The sequence below is a fragment of the Thalassophryne amazonica genome, chromosome 15 (assembly GCF_902500255.1).
Source record: "Thalassophryne amazonica chromosome 15, fThaAma1.1, whole genome shotgun sequence".
Taxonomy (NCBI): domain Eukaryota; kingdom Metazoa; phylum Chordata; class Actinopteri; order Batrachoidiformes; family Batrachoididae; genus Thalassophryne; species Thalassophryne amazonica.
Genome location: NC_047117.1, coordinates 41,338,082 through 41,344,812, shown reverse-complemented (window position 1 = coordinate 41,344,812; position 6,731 = coordinate 41,338,082).

Genomic DNA, 6,731 nt, shown 5'->3' with positions numbered 1-6,731 from the left:
GTGCTCCCTCCTAACTAAACACTGACTGTGGGATTACTGAGTGTGCGAACTCACACTCATCAGTACTGTCTCTGTTCTCTGCCAGCAGTACCGGGTCTGACTGCTGAAGACAGCGGCCACCTGGGGCGCAGGGCTTGGCAGCTCCGGTGTTCTTCAGATCCGTTGGTGGTGGAAGCTGTCTCTCGCCAGACGTCTTCTATCGTCGAGCCTGCCCACACGTCACCTTGTGTATAATTGACATTCCACCATATTGTTATTGTCTGTACTTCGTTGTGCGATTCACAACATTAAATTGTTACTTTTTGGCTTATCCATTGTCCGTTCATTAACGCCCCCTGTTGTGGGTCCGTGTCACGACACTTTCACAACAGCCCCGTCCCAACTTTTTTGAAATGTGTTGCAGGCATCCATTTCAAAATGAGCAAATATTTGCACAAAACCAAAAAAGTCTATGAATTAGAACATTAAATATCTCATCTATGTGGTGTATTCAATTGAATATAGGTTAAAGAGGATTTGCAAATCATTGTATTCTGTTTTTAATTTACATTTCAGTTTTCAGTTTTCATTTTGTATGTTTTGACAAGATCAGTTTTCCACTGTGCCAAATGTTTTCAGGAAAGTTTTGTATATTTGTAAATGATCAGTTAAAAAAATGGACAGCACAAGCAACCTGACTGAATAGCGAAAGAGAACTGGATATACGGTGTCTGCCTTGGCTTATAAATTGTTCGGTCTGCTGTAACATACAACAGAGGTCACGGAAAGGTTCACAGAGCAAAGTCTGAGGAAAAGACATGAAAATGCGGAGCATCTCAGGTACAGTCATAGACAGAAGCAGAATTGATTACACATGGTGTTTGAAGATCTATAAAGGTTTTATGATCAAATGCTACCTCAAGAGGTGTGTTGGTATGAGACCAAAACAATCATAGTGGCACAGATGAAGCCTTGGAGACAGATAAAATAAATAAATTGGCCCACTCTTGACAGTGGAATAGAATCTCAGCTGGAAAATACCCAGTTTGGTAGGACACGATGATATCCCATTCCTTAGCAGAGTTTGGCGGTACTCAGACAGAACTGTTTGCAGAATAACGCCAGGCGGCAACAAGCATCTGTTGTGTGGGCCGCCAGAAGAGGAGGTACTGCTGGCCCACCACCAGAGGGCGCCCTGTCTGGAGTGCGGGCTCCAGGCACCAGAGGGCGCAGCCGCCTCACAGGAGCAGCCAGGGTGACAGCTGTCACGCATCACCTGCAACAGCTGTTACCAATCATCTGATCGGCAGGAGTATATCAGCAGGACGACGTCTCCACCTCTTTGCCGAGATATCGTTTCTACCGAGAAGGTAACGTGCTCAGCTGACTGTTTAACAGTGATCTTTGTGACTTTTGTGCATTGTTCTGAGAGTATTTTCCAACGAGAGGTGGAGGTAACTTACCTGCCGTTCGGATTCCTGGGTGCGAACGCGCCCTCCTTTAATTGTCCTTTGTTCCTCGCCAGCAGTACCAGGTCCGACACGCGGAGGCAGTGGCCACCTGGGAGTTCGGGACTTGGCGGCTCCAGTATTCCCGGGGTCTGGTGGCGGACGAAACCGTGTGGTTCCGGTTCTACTTTGGAGAGGCGTCTCCTATCTTCGAGCCTGCCCACACGACACCTGTGTGAATTTGACTTTGTCCATTATTGTAATCTGTTGTTCTTGTTGTGCATTTTCACAACAGTAAAGTGTGTTATTTGACCTATTCCATTGTCCGTTCATTTGCGCCCCCTGTTGTGGGTCCGTGTACTTACACTTTCCCAGCAGCATCAGTACAACACAAATTATAGGTAGGAGGATTAAGTTGGATCATCTCAGATGACCACTCCAGCTTGTTCAATCAAAGCTTCACTTGGGCTCAAACAATTCATTTAAACTGATTTTGGGACAAAGATTAACAAGCTCTGGGTCGCCCAGTTTATCATGTTTAATATTAACATCAGAACCTAGGTGTCAGAAGTTAGCAAACACACAGATGTACTGAGAACCAGGAATAAGCTTAATTACTATATGGCTGCAACTCTACGCACGCTCTGATTGGCTGATTACCGGTAGGTTTATTTCCCCATATTCGGACCGGTTTCCATGACAATTGGTCTACAATGCAGATTTTCGTTACAAACCAGGAACCTAAAAACACATTTAGAAAAACGAAGTCGGATATGAACGTACTCCATAAATATCTAAACAACATCGGATTAAAAACACAGATTGAAAGCTTACCAACTAACGACCAGACTACCTGTTAGCAAGTTCTTCATGCAGGTGAAGAAAGCGAACAAGTCCAAGACCAAGACCATCAGCAGCATATTCGGGTGATACTGTCAGTTTGTGTTTATATATATAATAGCCATATAATAAACGAATTATTAAGCTGATATGCTCGGTCTGTACAGGGATATCAGACCTCTGTGTTTTTACTGGCACCTCGGTCTGATATTTCCCCGTACAGATCTCACACTCAGTTAATAAGTATTTAATACCTCAGACCAGTCATTACTGAAGCTGAAAGATTGGGAAAAATGCACAAAATCCCATCTGCGTGAAACAATTAAGAAAAGGGAGTTTTCTGCCCAAGAGTTAATGTCCCGTCTCAATGCAAGTGTAAGAAGTTCACTCCTAAGGTCAGGGGTGCCGTAAAGACGTAAAAAGGGAATGATTCTAGGGCCCCCTGATTGACAGGGGCCCAGAGAGGCCCCTAATACAGTTATAATACTGGCAATATAACACTCAGTAATAAAGTTACAATCAACAATATATATTTTATTTGCAATGTACAGTGGGGTAAAACAGTATTTAGTCAGTCCCTGATTGTGCAAGTTCTCCTACTTAGAAAGATGAGAGAGGTCTGTAATTTTCAAAATAGGTACACTTCAACTGTGAGAGACAAAATGAGAAAAGAAATCCAGGAAATCACATTGTAGGATTTTTGAATAATTTATTTGTAAATGATGGTGGGAAATAAGTGTTTGGTCAATAACAACAGTTCAACTCAGCACTTTGTAACATAATTTTTTTTTGGCAATGACAGAGATCAAACATTTCCTGTAGGTCTTCACCAGGTTTGCACACACTGTAGCTGGTATTTTGGCCCATTGCTCCATGCAGATCTCCTCCAGAGTGATGTTTTGGGGCTGTCGCTGGGCAACACGGACTTTCAACTTCCTCAACAAATTTTCTGTGGGGTTGAGATCTGGAGACTGGCTTGGCCACTCCAGGACCTTGAAATGCTTTTTACGGAGCCACTCCTTCGTTGCCTGAGCAGTGTGTCTGGGATCATTGTCATGCTGGAAGACCCAGCCACATTGCATCTTCAATGCTCTCACCGATGGAAGGAGGTTTTGGCTTAAAATCTCACGATACATGGCCACGTTCATTCTTCCCTTAACACGGATCAGTCGTCCTGTCCCCTTTGCAGAAAAACAGCCCCAAAGCATAATGTTTCCACCCCCATGCTTCACAGTAGATATGGTGTTCTTGGAATGCAACTCAGCATTGTTCTCCCTCCAAACACAACGAGTTGAGTTTTTACCAAAATGTTCTATTTTGGTTTCGTCTGACCACATGATGTTCTCCCAGTCCTCTTCTGGATCATCCATATGCTCTCTGGCAAACTTCAGATGGGCCTGGACATGTACTGACTTAAGCAGGGGGACACACCTGGCACTGCAGGATTTGAGTCCCTCTGTGCATAGTGTGTAGCCTTTGTTACTTTGGTCCCAGCTCTCTGCAGGTCATTCATCAGGTCCCTCTGTGTAGTTCTGGGATTTGTGTTCACCGTTCTCATGATCATTTTGACCCCACGGGATGACATCTTGCGTGGAGCCCCAGATCGTGGGAGATTATCAGTGGTCTTTTATGTCTTCATTTCCTTGCAATTGCTCCCACAGTTGATTTATTCACACCAACCTGCTTGATTATTGTAGACTCACTCTTCCCAGCCTGGTGCACATCAACAATTTTCTTCCTGGTGTCCTTCGACAGCTCTCTGGTCTTCACCATGGTTGAGTTTGGAGTCTGACTGTTTGAGGCTGTGGACATGTGTCTTTTATACAGATAACGAGTTCCAACAGATGCCTTTAATACAGGTAACAGGTGGAGGACAGAAGAGCTTCTTAAAGAAGAAGTTATAGGTCTGTGAGAGCCAGAAATCTTGCTTGTTTGTGTGTGACCAAATACTTATTTTCCACCATAGTTTACAAATAAATTCTTTAAAAATCCCACAATGTGATTTTCTGGATTCTTTTTTTCATTTTGTCTCTCATAATTGAAGTGTACTTATGTTGAAAATTACAGACCTCTCTCATCTTTCTAAGTAGGAGAACTTGCACAATCAAGGGCTGACTAAATGCTTTTTTGCCCCATTGTATTAGTAACACTGTTTATTTGTCTTGGATATGTTTCTCAATTGACCATATTGCTCGTATTTATGTAAAATGGTTCAGTCCATATGCTCCGTCAGTCAGCTGCAGAAACTTTTCACAGACAGCGAGTGGAGGAGGAGAGGCAGGCTGCCTCAGAAGTGAAGGGTCTACAGTATATCATCCAGTTCTTTCATAGGCAAGGTGGGTCTGTGATGGAAAATTCTGGAATGTTACCCTGTTGTCTGTTCCTAACTTTGTCCATAGTTTATGAGCTAGCTCGCTTTTCTCCCAATATTAGTTCATATTTCTGAAGAAAACTCTGGATTTATGCATTTCACTGTTGTTTTAGTTAAATAATCAATGCAAGCAAATCTTTAGCAAGCTGCTCTGCTCAAAAAATGATGCACACCAATAGCAGCAACAGCAGTCTATCAGCCCCCACCTGAACAAGCCCAAGTACCCCCTGAGGAATGAGATGAGCAGCTGTGTGTTGAATGAATTATTATGGAGAAAAGACATTAAAGAATAAAAAGTAGTTCTGAAATAAGAAATATAGTCTGTATTTATTTCAGAAAGATTTTAATTGCTTTAAATGCATCAGCTATCATGGAAATATAATGTTTGGTCAATAGTTTGGGACTCTCATCCCCCTGCTTTGCAGTAAGAGCAGAGAACATTTCTAGTGTGTACAGACTGGGTGATTGCTCTCAATCCAATCAGAGAAATATTTACATTTTCTGGAAATCACAAGATTAAATAGCAACAACCCTATAGCCTCATATATGAATTTTTGTCAGTCTAGAGTATCAGTCTTATCCTCCCGAAATCCAGTCCATTCATTAGTGGACAAAAACAAGCTAAATTGAAAGATTTGTTTTCCTCGGTTCTCAGGAGGATATAACTGAGTCTAAATGAATTTCATTATATTTTCAATGCTTCCCCTACCAAGTAATTCTCAAATCATGTTTTTCTTTTCATAAATATGGGAATGATAGTAAAAAAAAATATAATTAAAATGCATAGGTTTATGTAAAACGGGATCAAAATTTTCCACCGGTCATGGCCAGCTATGGGGGAGCCCAGTAAGATTTCTTTCCGTGAGGCTCAAAATCCTTGACAGCACCCCTGCCTAAGGTGCAGACAGAAATAGTCATATTGTTAAATTAAAGGACGCCAGTTTACTCACATTATTTTAACATGATCAAAATCCACATCGTCCCTCTGAGGGCCCATACTTTGGTTTCTTTATCACCTTCATCAGTCACTGAAGTTCATTTTGTCACAATGGCTCACTCACTGCCTTACTGGGACTTCTTCATTCATTCTTAGTTCTTAGTTCCACTCATTCATTATTACAGTTCCTCTGGGACCAGCCTGCCTCTTGATGGGCCTGTTAATCCCCTAAATGTGAATCAGTTGCAAATCCACAAAATGTTAATTGCAAAACGTGAATACTGAAACATATCTCTGAAAACGTGAATGGGGCTCTCACAAAATGTGAATATCATTCATGATATATATACACACACACACACACACACACACACACACACACACACACACACACACACACACACACACACACACACACACACACACACACACACACACACACACACACACACACACACACACACACACACAGTGGTGGGCACTGTTCAGCTAATCCGATAACAGATAATTATCGAAGCTAAAGTTTTTGCTAGTGGATTCGCTTTTCAGCTAAGTTTTAAAACCATCAGCGGACCAATTATCTTCCGATAAATTTAGTTCCGATAACTTCTAGACGACTAACATTACTTTTTAAAAATAGTTAGTAGCTTGAAAAGCATTTATAATCCTTTTCACTCCTGTCTGCTATGTATTTTGCAGCAGTGAGGCAAGTAAGAAAAGCTGAGTTCAACTCTGACCCCAGCAGAAACCGCCACAAAAAAAAAAAAAAAAAATCATTATTCCATAACCCAATACAGTGGTGTAGCGATGAGGCAGAGGTCTTGAAGTGGGAAGCAGGTTTCACTTATGGTTTTGCTTTATAAATAAAACTAGAAGCACTCAGAGAGTGCAAACCTCCGCCAAGGCCATGGGGTCACTGACGCCATAACATCTACACGCAGTGGAATCATTGAACCTACAAAAGTCTAACAATGATGTTTGCTCAGTAGTAAAAAAAAGTTTCATCTGCTGTGACTGGATAGCATGTATCCTTAGTACTTGGCATCACAGTTTATTGCAACTTGCTCCTTTCCCAGAAGCTACTGTCATCTGAGCACTGATATTGATATTGCATGTGCTTATAGACAAAAACAAATAAGAGACAAAATTCAATTTA